Here is a 14,465-nt window from a genome sequence, read left to right as displayed (position 1 = left end):
CAAACACCAATATAAACATAAACAAAAACAAAAATAAAAGGATTAGCAAAGTTGCTAATCCCCGGCAACGGCGCCAAAATTTGATGTGAGAATTACTTGACACACAAATTAAACCCTCTTTTTGACAATTGTAGTATAGATGTAAGTAGGGTATCGTTCTAGGCCGGGGATTAGGAGGGATTGCTAATCTATTCTAAATTAATTTAAAAATATTAAACAAGACTCAAGGACTCAAAACTAGGCTAAAAACTCTAATAACTCGAAACACACTTAAAATGACTCAAAATAATGAAAACAATCAAATTAGACACTAGGAATTGAAATGGACGGAAATTGAATTAAAAGACTAAAAACAAAGAAAACTAACTAAATAATATAATTTAATAATGGATGGGTGTTTGGTTTTGATGAAAAGTAAAATAAACTTAATTAAATTACAGAATTGATAAAAACATAAAATTAAGGTGAAAGGATAAGTGATAGACTAGCTAGAGGGTTCTTCTACACACATGACACATATGCAACCTAAATTGATTTTCAGTTGTTCTTTCAATAAATTGTAAATCTCAATACTTTAGATTAACCGTGAACAGCACTTTTTTAATCTTCAAGTTTTCCTTAAGTTATTGAATTGGACGGGAAAACGCATACAACAATTCAAAACATTCTTCAAAAGTCCCCTACGTGAAAAGCACAATAGAGATACAATCAAAGATCATTAAACTTTGTGAAAACTATAAGCATTGACGAGGCATTCGTAACTATGAAAAGCATGATACTCTTGCCAAGAATTTACTTAACGTGATTGTGACTAGCAACCTTTACTACTTGTGAAAATAAGTTCATAACGATTAGGTGAAATTCACTTATATTCTAGCATCAAATTCATGCATGTAAATTAAGCGTGCACTCTCAACCAACATACACAAATCAGTTTTTATACGAACGGATAAGTAAATTGAAATCACAACTTATGAAATCACAACCGAAGGTAATCAATTCATATTACAAATATATTCATGGTTTTGAATTAACCTCTAGCCAAAATAAAATTAGTTACACATTATTAAAACAGAAATAAAACATAAGTTTGGAAAGATTTAACCGAGAGATAAGGCAGCTTGCTGATTCTCTTCTTCTCCTCCCCGAGGCTCACACTGCTTCTGCCCTCAGTCCCCCTGACTTCCTTCCGTGCTGCTCCCCGCGCTTTTGCTCTCAGCTGCCAAGGCAGCCTTTCACGCTGCCAGTTATCCTCACCTCCCTATCGTTTCTGCCTGGCGCCCCCTGTCCCTCTCTTCTCGCTGCCAAAGCAGCCTACCTCCCTGTACGTGTCACTTCTCTCCCCCTGCGTCTCTGCGAGCTGCCCAAAGGGCAGCCCCTCTCCTTTCTTCTCCTTTCTGCACGCCCCCCTTTCTTATGCTGCCTTCCCTCGTTATATCCCGCACCTTCTTTTTATTTTTTATTCCATCCCATTTTCTTTTCTGACCTGTTCTCCATTTGCCAAGACAGCCCACTTCTCCTGTGTTCTCTTGCTGTCCAATCCGTGAGTCTCCACTTGTTTTCTCCTTTTAATTTTTTATTCTTTCTTTCTGGCAGTTTAATGTGCAATACGTGAGAAATAGGCTCCTACTTGCCAAAATGAACTTTAAACACCTTATAGAAGCAGTGAATATTTCTAGCAATAATTTAAATATGCCATGATGGAGGTAAAATTACAACATGACATTCATATAAATCCTTACTAATGCACGAAAGATTTGGAGGACCAAAACACAACTTCAAATAGAGAGGGCAAGAAGACGCAAATATCTTACTTACCAAAACGAGAAGACTATGACCACAATAATATGCAAACTACATTTGTTAATACACGCAATCTTCTAAATTAAGACTTATGTTAAAATGCAAAAAGGGCGTGGCTCTCAAGTAGCTTTTTCTTTTTAAAACTCATTTGTGCTATTTTTATTTTCTTTGCATAACAAATCCTATAAACACAAAAATAACGTAAATAGCTCAAAAATATAAGGAACTAACTAAGAAAAGACGAGTGAATTCGAAGTAAATATATATATAAATATGATCCGATCAAATACCCCCACACTTAACTTTTGCTAGTCCTCGAGCAAAACAAAGAAAACATGAAAAACATTAGCTTCCCTCTATGTGACCCTCATAGAATTTCATTCGAGAAAACAAATCATCAAGAACCATAGCTAACACCAACAAACTAATCCAAGTTCATCTTCCTTATTCAAATATTAGCAGTAATCTTTGAATCATCCTTGAAGTGTAGTGTGTGAGATAGCCATGTTAATGCAATTTCAAGTTTTTATTTTTAAAATCATCATATGCAAACTAGCGACCTTCTCACGGGATATGCACTCAATCACACATGTGTTTAGTTTTAATGTGTTTCGCTCAAAGAATCAAATGTGAAATTTCTACCATAAGCTTGCATAAAGATCTCATCTCCACAATCATAATTGCAAAACTTAAATCAAGAGGACTTTTATTGGATGTAATGAGGTTTAGGGATAGGGTTATTGAAACGATAGAATAGGAAAACACAAGTTCCAAGATACATTGCAAGCAATTCTTTTCTTTAGATTTATAAGAACTCAAGCTCTCCAACGATTCTTCTAGCACCTCCAACCACACCCTTAAACTAAAACTTGAACAACTTTTTATTTTCTTTGTGTACAATCTTTCTTTTTCTTTTTCTTTTCTTCTCTTTTTTTTTTTTTTTTTTTTTTTTTTTTTTTAAATACAAACATGAAATACCCCCACACTTATTCTTTTGCCAAACACCTTCAAAGTACTTCATAAACGTTTCTCATAAGACAATCTAGCATTGCTCGCTTGGAAAGGGTAAGGAAAAAATGTTTTAGGTATACGGGTAGACGTATCTGGTGATAAGAAATAAAAGGCTCAACATACACGGCTCAAATTGGCAATCTAATGATATCATTTTTCTTTGGGAAACATGGTTATTTGGGCCATAGTGGTAAACCTAATGCCTCTATCATTTCCAAGATCATGCAATCAATGACAAACATTTCGAAAGATCGTTACGCAAGTTCTAGAGATGTATCTCACATAAGTTCATCACACATGAAAGAATAGGAGTGTATGAAAAATGCACACACTTTCAATCGGCTCAAAAACTCACATAGGATGTATATGGTCACTAAATTCACATATGAAGCTTTAAGTCATGCTTTAGTTTCACATCAACAAGGCTATGTGCATTTGGTTTTTCAAAGATGATCAAACATGTACAAAACTAACAAGAGAATTAGGAATTTCACAAAACACATGTTAACTAAGTTCTTGATGATCATGGTTCAAATTTGATCCAATTATATCATTGGGTAGGGAAACTAACAAAAAATCTAATTCAAAACAATAAGGGAAACAAGACAATATTTTTGGATTTTTAAAATTTTCCGATTTTTTTTTTTTTTTTTTTTTTTTTTTTTTTTAAGAAAACAAAAACTAACAACACAGAAACAAATGAAATTCTAGAGATTTCTACCCCCACACTTAAACTTGACATTGTCCCCAATGTCAGAAAACACTATAATGCAAATAAAAAAATAAAATAAATAAAATAAAATAAATAAATAATAAGAAACAAAATAACGCAATTGGACTGAAAACTTCCCTAATTTGCAGTAAAATCAAGCGATGACCCCCAAGCTAAAATTCTGTAATCAACTTCAAGGGTGGAAATAACCAAAAGTTCCTGCAAAGAAAAGAAATAATTCAGTTAAGTACGCAAGAAAATTAATTAAAAAAAATTGCAAACGAAAAATTGAAAATTACGATAAAAGATAATGAATAAAACTAATAAGTGGTCATTGGTCGTGCTTGTTGACTTTCCACAGCTTTGATCTCGAACTGGTTTGGAATTCTGAGCGAAAATTGCACAGTCTGCATTCTTCTCTGCTTGTTTCCTCTGCATGACGGGCAGGCACGAGGGAGAGGTGTTGGTCTGTTTCTTTCTTCAATCTTTCCAAGTGCCCACCTCTTGCTTTCTTTCTCCTTGTCCCTAGCTGAGGATGAATCAGCACGTTGTCTCCACATGCTTCGAGGTATCATCTTCACTTCCCTTATACGTGAGAGACGAAGAGGAAACAAAAGATGATGAGTACTCGAGAGCAAGTGCTGGCTGGAGAAAGGACAGGGAGAAATCATGATATGAGATACTTGTGCTCTCAACCTTGATGATATGAAATACTTGTGCTTTGGATGGGTTGTTTGCAGGGGTATCCCAGGGGATGAAAAATACAGAGTGACTTGAGAGGGTTTGTTGGAAAGCCATTTCAAAGATGAAGAAGTGCTGAGAGGGTGTGCCTTTGCTGTGGAAGGCGAAGGTAGATACTTATGGGACTTTTCTTCACAACCGGAACTATTCCCTCACTCATTGTCGGCAGCCGGTGGATAGATAAATAGTACAAATTACGCGCTTTCTCACAAAGCTGCCCGTAATTTTCGCAAAGCAGATTCCTCATTGATATCTGGAATCGGCGCTTCGAGCTCTGAGCATCGTCGATTGTAGAGGTAGCAAGTGACACGTGCGGATAAATCTGGAAAATAAGATTTGCCCGTGGGTTGAAGCCCAGCTTTTGAGAAAGCTAGCGTGTCTTTGACTGTTGAATTTCCCTCTTTGATTTCTGAATTGGTGCTTCGACAAACTGCCCGTGATTTCCGCAAAGCTACCGGTTGCATGTGACGAGTGACAACACGTCTGGACAAATTGATTTTGTGAAATCCGGGGTTCGGCTCGTGGTTTCTGAGCAAGCTCAACTTTTAAGAAATGAAACGCCTCTTTTGAGAAAAGAATCAGGCGTTTGAGAAATGAGCCCCGACTCTTCGATTTGCGAGAGGACGCTTCATCGATTTCTGAGGAGCGCCTCTTTGATTTCTTCTTTTTATAGAGGCGTTAATTTTGTTCCACAACACACTTGAGCTTCCTCTTGTAAACACTCCCTTCTTGTACTTGTTTAATCTTGATCATTCCGACTCTCTTCTTTCTTCACCACCTCTTAAAAATGGCAGGCCCTTCTGATCGACGTTTTGACTTGAACATTCGTGAAGAGGCAGCTCCGCCTTCACCAGACAACATATGGCGCCCTTCTTTCATATCCCCCACTGGTCCCCTTACCGTTGGGGATTCGGTGATAAAAAATGACATGACCGCTGCGGTGGTGGCCCGAAACCTTGTCACTCCCAGAGATAACAGACTGCTCGCTAGACAGTCCGATGAATTGGCGGTTAAGGAGTCTCTGGCTCTTAGCGTGCAGTGTGCGGGTTCTGTATCCAACATGGCCCAACGCCTATATGCTCGAACACGTCATGTTGAGTCGTTGGTGGCTGAAATACAGAGTCTCAAACAAGAGATTAAAGGGCTCAAGCATGAGAATAAGGAATTGCACAAGCTCGCACACAGCTATGCCACCAGTATGAAGAGGAAGATTGACCAGATGCAGGACACCGATGGTCAAATTTTACTTGATCATCGGAGGTTTGTGGGTTTGTTCCAACAACATCTGCCTTCGTCTTCTGGAGCGGCACCGCGTAGGGAAGCTCCAACTGATCAACCTCTGCCGCCTCCTCCTTCTGTGGCCCCGCCGACTGCTGAAGCCCCGCCTACTACTGAAGCACCACCCGACCAATGAAAACTATTAGTTTACATCATTGTAAAATATTTGTACTTTTTTGTTTTTTTTTATGTATTTTTTTTTTTCATTAATTTTAAATTTTATCTTTTTTTTTTATTTTTTTTATTTTATTTTTTTTTATATATGTAAATTAATGTAAAGAGACTTTGGTTAATCTTCCCCCACACTTAAACTAAATAACACAAACTCACAGAAATCAACCAAATAACACAACTAACTAAACAAAACAAAATGAAAGCAGTAAAGATAAGGGTGGAAGAATGCAAAGCTGATTGGGTTAGTGATTCCAAAGTCTCCCTTCGTTGAATGATTGGGTTGCCTCCCAAGAAGCGCTTGATTTAACGTCTTTAGCCGGACGCATCTTTCCTTTAAATTTCCCTCGGCTCCATTTGAACCTAAAATCAAAGAAAGAAAAATAAATCAAATATCAAAAGTAAAATACACAAACACCAATATAAACATAAACAAAAACAAAAATAAAAGGATTAGCAAAGTTGCTAATCCCCGGCAACGGCGCCAAAATTTGATGTGAGAATTACTTGACACACAAATTAAACCCTCTTTTTGACAATTGTAGTATAGATGTAAGTAGGGTATCGTTCTAGGCCGGGGATTAGGAGGGATTGCTAATCTATTCTAAATTAATTTAAAAATATTAAACAAGACTCAAGGACTCAAAACTAGGCTAAAAACTCTAATAACTCGAAACACACTTAAAATGACTCAAAATAATGAAAACAATCAAATTAGACACTAGGAATTGAAATGGACGGAAATTGAATTAAAAGACTAAAAACAAAGAAAACTAACTAAATAATATAATTTAATAATGGATGGGTGTTTGGTTTTGATGAAAAGTAAAATAAACTTAATTAAATTACAGAATTGATAAAAACATAAAATTAAGGTGAAAGGATAAGTGATAGACTAGCTAGAGGGTTCTTCTACACACATGACACATATGCAACCTAAATTGATTTTCAGTTGTTCTTTCAATAAATTGTAAATCTCAATACTTTAGATTAACCGTGAACAGCACTTTTTTAATCTTCAAGTTTTCCTTAAGTTATTGAATTGGACGGGAAAACGCATACAACAATTCAAAACATTCTTCAAAAGTCCCCTACGTGAAAAGCACAATAGAGATACAATCAAAGATCATTAAACTTTGTGAAAACTATAAGCATTGACGAGGCATTCGTAACTATGAAAAGCATGATACTCTTGCCAAGAATTTACTTAACGTGATTGTGACTAGCAACATTTACTACTTGTGAAAATAAGTTCATAACGATTAGGTGAAATTCACTTATATTCTAGCATCAAATTCATGCATGTAAATTAAGCGTGCACTCTCAACCAACATACACAAATCAGTTTTTATACGAACGGATAAGTAAATTGAAATCACAACTTATGAAATCACAACCGAAGGTAATCAATTCATATTACAAATATATTCATGGTTTTGAATTAACCTCTAGCCAAAATAAAATTAGTTACACATTATTAAAACAGAAATAAAACATAAGTTTGGAAAGATTTAACCGAGAGATAAGGCAGCTTGCTGATTCTCTTCTTCTCCTCCCCGAGGCTCACACTGCTTCTGCCCTCAGTCCCCCTGACTTCCTTCCGTGCTGCTCCCCGCGCTTTTGCTCTCAGCTGCCAAGGCAGCCTTTCACGCTGCCAGCTATCCTCACCTCCCTATCGTTTCTGCCTGGCGCCCCCTGTCCCTCTCTTCTCGCTGCCAAAGCAGCCTACCTCCCTGTACGTGTCACTTCTCTCCCCCTGCGTCTCTGCGAGCTGCCCAAAGGGCAGCCCCTCTCCTTTCTTCTCCTTTCTGCACGCCCCCCTTTCTTATGCTGCCTTCCCTCGTTATATCCCGCACCTTCTTTTTATTTTTTATTCCATCCCATTTTCTTTTCTGACCTGTTCTCCATTTGCCAAGACAGCCCACTTCTCCTGTGTTCTCTTGCTGTCCAATCCGTGAGTCTCCACTTGTTTTCTCCTTTTAATTTTTTATTCCTTCTTTCTGGCATTTTAATGTGCAATACGTGAGAAATAGGCTCCTACTTGCCAAAATGAACTTTAAACACCTTATAGAAGCAGTGAATATTTCTAGCAATAATTCAAATATGCCATGATGGAGGTAAAATTACAACATGACATTCATATAAATCCTTACTAATGCACGAAAGATTTGGAGGACCAAAACACAACTTCAAATAGAGAGGGCAAGAAGACGCAAATATCTTACTTACCAAAACGAGAAGACTATGACCACAATAATATGCAAACTACATTTGTTAATACACGCAATCTTCTAAATTAAGACTTATGTTAAAATGCAAAAAGGGCGTGGCTCTCAAGTAGCTTTTTCTTTTTAAAACTCATTTGTGCTATTTATATTTTCTTTGCATAACAAATCCTATAAACACAAAAATAACGTAAATAGCTCAAAAATATAAGGAACTAACTAAGAAAAGACGAGTGAATTCGAAGTAAATATATATATAAATATGATCCGATCACATCTCTTGTCTATTATTTAGGGCTTGATATAATCCAATTATATCCTAAAATCTATCATTATAGATTTCCATCCCATGTTTATAGACTATGTCTCCCATATACATTCTATCGTTATAGAATGCTTAAAGTCATAACTTTAACGAAGAAGTATTCTTTTCATTTCCAAAATTAATATATCATATATATATATTTATATTTTAGGAACATGATTAACTCCCATATACATTCTATCTTCATATAATGTTTTAAAGTCATAACTTTAACCAAGAAGTTTTCATTTCATTTCCAAAATTAATATATCATATATATATACTTAAATTTTAGGAACATGATTAACTCCCACTAATCTTTTGTAAACCTAGTAAACAAAAGATTCATTTACATCTTTATGAGAAATCAAACGATTTGATCCTTTTTCTCATAAGATGCTTATAGCTCCCACTAGCTTGCTAAGATTCATGATGGATGGATCTCTACAACTTACATGTCTTGTGATTCATAGTTTTAGACATATGTTATTAAGACTATCTTAATAATGGTTTAGGAAACCCATATTATGTCCAAACATTGAATTACCATTTAGTTGTAGCCAGCAATCTTCGCATTAATTGAAACCAAGACTATCTCAAAGATGGTTTCTTCAAAGTCAACCATTCTCTTTGATTGTAGTCACCTTAAGCTACCAATTAGCTTATGAAGGTTTCATTATTTCGGGTCAAATGGTATTTTACCATTTCCTTGAGTATATATCATATATACACTCAATGTAGTCATAAGGATTTTCATTCTTATTTCTTTCGAATTAAGAGGTGTAACTCTATGACATAGTCATAAAGTTCAAACCATTCAACTGAGACGGTTTATAAATCCTTCTTGACTACCTTGGAGCTTTTGGTATAGGAACTAGGTTGTTATATTTATTGATTACTTTCTTGTCTCACAAAGAACCTATTCTTTTGAGTTCTATCTCTCGTTCATTTGCTCTTAGGCAAATCACATTGTAGGATTACAATGAACTACCCAACAAAACAACATTTGTTAGTTGGTTTATAGAAGTGATATCCAAAAGTTAATTTAAGGATATCCCACAAGATTGTTATCAAACAAATATTGCTTTTAGCACACAACCCCAAATCTTAACATGCTTAAGATTTGTCTTTCTTTCCAACTACATCTTATGGAGTTATGAAAATTTTGGAAGATCTTCTAATTGACAATCATATTGTTTTAGAAGTATATATATCCTATATATGGGTAATAGATAACATCTAACGAACCAAATCTTATTCGAGTTCGTTCTTCTCCTAATGGAGAAATTCATTATCTTATGATGCTATTTGATGCGAAATATATAAGCACACAAATTAAACCCTATTTGTGACAATTGTAGTAATGATGTAAGTAGGGATCGTTCTAACCGGGGATTAACTAGGGGTGCTAAACACTTGACTCAAATAAATAAAACTAACTTTTAAAACACTAAGACAAACCAAAAGACTCAAAACAAGTTCAAAAGACTCCAAATACTTAAAAGCATAAAATAAGATAGATTTGAACGACTAAGACTTTAACAAAATATGGGGGGGGGGGAATTGAGTTGTTTTTGACGAGATTAAATTAAATGGACAGATTATAATTAAGGGCAAAATGTAAATATGAATGCAATGAAAAATATGGATGATGGAATAGCTTAAGGGGTTCTTCTCCACACATGTCACACTTGCAATACAAGATCGATTCTCAGTTGGTCTTTCGATAAATTATGAAACTCAACACCCTAGGTTAATTAGGTCCGCTTAAATTAACCATCAAGTTCTCCTTAAGTTAATGAATTGGATGGGTTTGCGCAACGCAATTCACAACATTCTCCAAAAGTCCTTTACGTGAAAAGCACAATAAAGATACAATCAAAGATCATTAAGCATCATGAAAACTATAAGTGTTGACGAGGCATTCGTTACTATGAAAAGCATGAAACTAGTGCCAAGAATTCATTTAACGTGATTGTTTATAAGCAACCTCCACTACTTGTGAATATAAATTCATAACGATTAGGTGAAACTCACTTATATTCTAGCGTCATATTTATGCATGAAAATTAAGCGTGCACTCTCAATAAACATACATAAATAAGTTATCAATCAAACGGTTAAACAAATTGAATCCACAACTTATGAAATTCCAACCGAAGATAATCAATTCATATTGCAAGCATAAACATAGTTTCGAATCACCCCCTAGCTAAAGGGGGGTTTAGTTCCTCATACTTGCAAAACAAAGATACATAAAATTAGACATTGAAATCAAAGATAGAAAACACCTAGAAACGCTCCAACACTCCCAAGGCTTGGGCTTAGGCACGGCACAAGATGTTCCTTCTCCTTCCTTACTTGCAAGCTGCGGCACTAGAGGTTTTGGACGGTTTTGGGTGGTTTTTATGGTGTAGAATGGATGGGGAATGGTATGAAAAGGTTTAGGATTGATGGGTGGTGTGGCTAGGGGTGGTTTTTGGCTAAATTTGGAGAGAAAATCTGTTATCTTTGATGAATATGGAAGGTGGTATTTATAGGCTTGAGATAGGACCACTCCATTTCCTTTGCATGTGAGCTTGTGTGGGTGTGTGTTGGCATGTTTCCTCTTTACATTTACACACACATGCTTCATCATTTCAACCACAACACACACACATTTTCTGCCCTATTTTCCTTTACATTTACACACACATGCTTCATCATTTCAAGCACCAAACACCCACATTTTCAGCCCATGTTTCTCCTTTCCTTTGCATGTGTTGTGCCTTCTCTTCTAGCTGTGCATTTCCACTTGCTCCAAAGACAAATGAGTGTAATCATAACCCCATTTGCTGCTGAGTGTTGATGACAAAGCAAAACACAAAACAAGTGCCTTTTATTAGCCAAATCTGCTTAGCCCGTTTCTAAACCTTTCAGTGTTAAAATGCCCATAACTTCTTCTAGAAAAATGATATTAACAATCTGTAACTTGCTCCAGAAAATAGACATCCGTAGCTTTCCAAGCATATAAGGCTCATTCTCTCATTCATTCGGAGCTGTTCGTAACATTCTTCCAAAGTCAGCTAATCTGCACAGGCAGTTTTGACGAATTTGTTGGTTGTCCATGTTTCTCTTTTGCACATGCCTTTCTTGCTGTTTTCTTCTTTGCATGTGTGTGTTGTCATCTTTGTTTCTCCTTTGCACATGACATGTGCTGTCCATGTTTAGATCCCCTTTGCATTTGCACACACTTGCTTCATCATTTCAACCACAAAACACACCAAATTCCTTCACCTTTGCCATGAGTTTTGTCTTCACTTTGCATGTGGGCTTCTTTGCATGTGTTTTCTCCCTCTCTTGCCTTGAGTTTGCATGTGGGCTTCTTTGCATGTGTTTATCCTTGCAATTACACACACACACGTGCACACACAAAAGCCCAAAACGTCCATCCTCATGTCTCCATGTTTGCACCATCCAATCTTAGCCCAAAAATGCTCCAAAGTGCTCCAAAATGCACCTTCTTGCATCCTTGGCCCAAAGAACCTACAAACACACAAAAATGGCTTAAACTACTAACATAACTAAGAACTAAGAACATAAATGCACGAAAACAAACATACTAAGTCGCATAAATATGCTCCTATCAAATTCCCCCACACTTAGCTTTTGCTAGTCCTCGAGCAAAACAAAGAAACAAAACATAAGAACAAAACAAAATCTAAACCTTCCAACATTTACCTTAGGGATTTTCAATGCAACATGACATGCAAAAGATCATCATAACCACATATTTTGGCCTTCCCTACCCTTGAGCACATACTTAATCATAGTCACCACATACTAGTTCACATATAACCAATTAAAACGATGTTTTGAATGTAGTAACATGCCTTAGAGAATTTGCTCAATTCCTTACAAGATACACTCTTATTTTCACTCTGATTTTCTGACTACTCACCCTACACTAGGTGTATGTGAGAAGATTGATGTAAACATGAAAACGAACACTCACATATGTTTATAGCAAAGAAAGTAATTTCTGGAGTTATTAAGCATGTATAGATATGATCTCATGACTGGAATGCTACTACTTAGATGCGAGAACCAGGGACACCATATGCTCGTACCAATCCCAAACTCCACATATTGAAACACATAACACTCAAGATTGAAGTTAAGGGTTGTAACGGGGTTAGGGTTGATTGGCTAACAATGAAAGGTAAGGAAACAAACGTTTTTAAAGCATAATAAGCAAAGTAATGAAATTGATGCTTAGAATTCCCTTTGAATGCAGCAACTAACTTTAAACACCATGAGGTTATTCATTCAACTTTTTAGGGCCGATTTCAACTTTTTGGACCCTTTCTACAACAAACAACACTTGTGAGCCTTTCCTCACTTATTTCAAACTCTTTTTTTTTTTTTTTTTTCTAACCCGTGCCTTATTACTTTCTTTTGGCACACAAAACACAAAAATCTCATTCCCCCACACTTGTTTTCTGCATAAGGACAATCAAAAGGAATTCATTTTAAGTCATGCTTCATTATGCTTTAAAAACAAGGATATGGATAGTCCTAATCTAGGCTAGGTAAGGGAAATGTGGTTTAACAAAGAAAACAGGCTAAACAAGGCTCAACGGGGTTAAACTTAAACAAATACGCACGGGATAAGCTTTTTGGCTCTAGTTCACTACACAACTTCATCTTGAATATGTGTTATGCAAATCAATGTCATGCTTTGAATGGAACGGGCATAAGTTCTAGTATTTGGAACTAAATGATGAAACGCCTTCTAAGTAGCAACCAAGCAAAGAATGATGAGATCATGCAACGACTTTAGAAAACAAAAATGCACAGATTAATAACTCTCCAAAGAACGTATTAGGCTCAAGTCTCTCAAGGTTGTAGTGTTAGTTTGAGTTCCTTCCTTCAAGCATGTTACAAAAACTGATTTTTTTTTTTCTTTGTGATTACATGTGAATTCGTAAACTATAACTATAACCAAGCATAAATCAAGAGCATATCAAACTTCCATCCATGTTTATAACTTTCTTTAACAGTCATGCAATTAACAAACCAAATCCTCATTATTGTGTTGGAAGGTACCCTAAGACACAAACAAACACACAAAAACAACTCTTTTTGGCTTTTTCAAAACAATTTTTTTTCAAACTTTTGTCAAATTTTCGGATTTTTATGTCAAAACATACTAACATGCTTAAAAACACACTAAAAACACTTAAAACAGCAAGAAACAACATTGTAAGTGATAGGTGAATAAAATCCCACGAAAATCATGCAACAACAACTTGTTTACCCCCCCACACTTAAATCTAACATTGTCCTCAATGTTTCAAACATAAACTCACACAAAAGCAAACAAACAAACAACGAGGAAACATGATAAACATGGCAAAGTAAAAACAACAGAGAGGAGGGTTAAAGAACGCAAACACCTGGTTTTGGAGTCGGAAATTCCTAGGTCTTCTTTATTTCCATGGGTTGCCTCCATCACTAATTAGAACTCTAGGCATGCCAAACCTAGCAAAGATATTAGTTTTCACAAAATCTGCAACAACCTTTGAATCGTTAGTCCAGGTGGCTTTGGCTTCCACCCATTTGGAAACATAATCAACAGCTAGCAAGATATAAGTGAAACCAAAAGATGGAGGGAAATGACCCATGAAATCTATACCCCAATGTCAGAAAACACTATAATGCAAATAAAAATAAAATAAATAAATAATAAGAAACAAAATAAAGCAATTGGACTGAAAACTTCCCTAGTTTGCAGTAAAACCAAGCGATGACCCCCCAAGCTAAAATTCTGTAATCAACTTCAAGGGTGGAAATAACCAAAAGTTCCTGCAAAGAAAAGAAATAATTCAGTTAAGTAACGCAAGAATTGCAAACGAAAAATTGAAAATCACGATAAAAGACAATGAATAGAACTAATAAGTGATCATTGGTCGTGCTTGTTGACTTTCCACAGCTTTCCTCTTGAACGGGGTGACACTTAGCTTTTTACTTGCAAGTGATGATTTGATGATATTGTACGGCGAAGCTTTACTCTTTGGTGATGTTGCAGTTCCTTATTTGTTCTCCAAGCAGATGTGGCAGCTTCTCTAGTTCTTCATCTCAGACTCCTTCTGCTGGGATGATTGTGCAAGCTGCATTCTTCTCTGCTTGTTTCTTCTGTACGTTGTCTCCACATGCTGCTGGTATCATTTTCGCTTGC

The sequence above is a fragment of the Malus domestica genome, chromosome 01 (assembly GCF_042453785.1).
Source record: "Malus domestica chromosome 01, GDT2T_hap1".
Classification (NCBI taxonomy): Eukaryota; Viridiplantae; Streptophyta; class Magnoliopsida; order Rosales; family Rosaceae; genus Malus; species Malus domestica.
The sequence above is the reverse complement of the archived record's forward strand: the minus strand, read 5'-3'. Positions refer to the sequence as shown.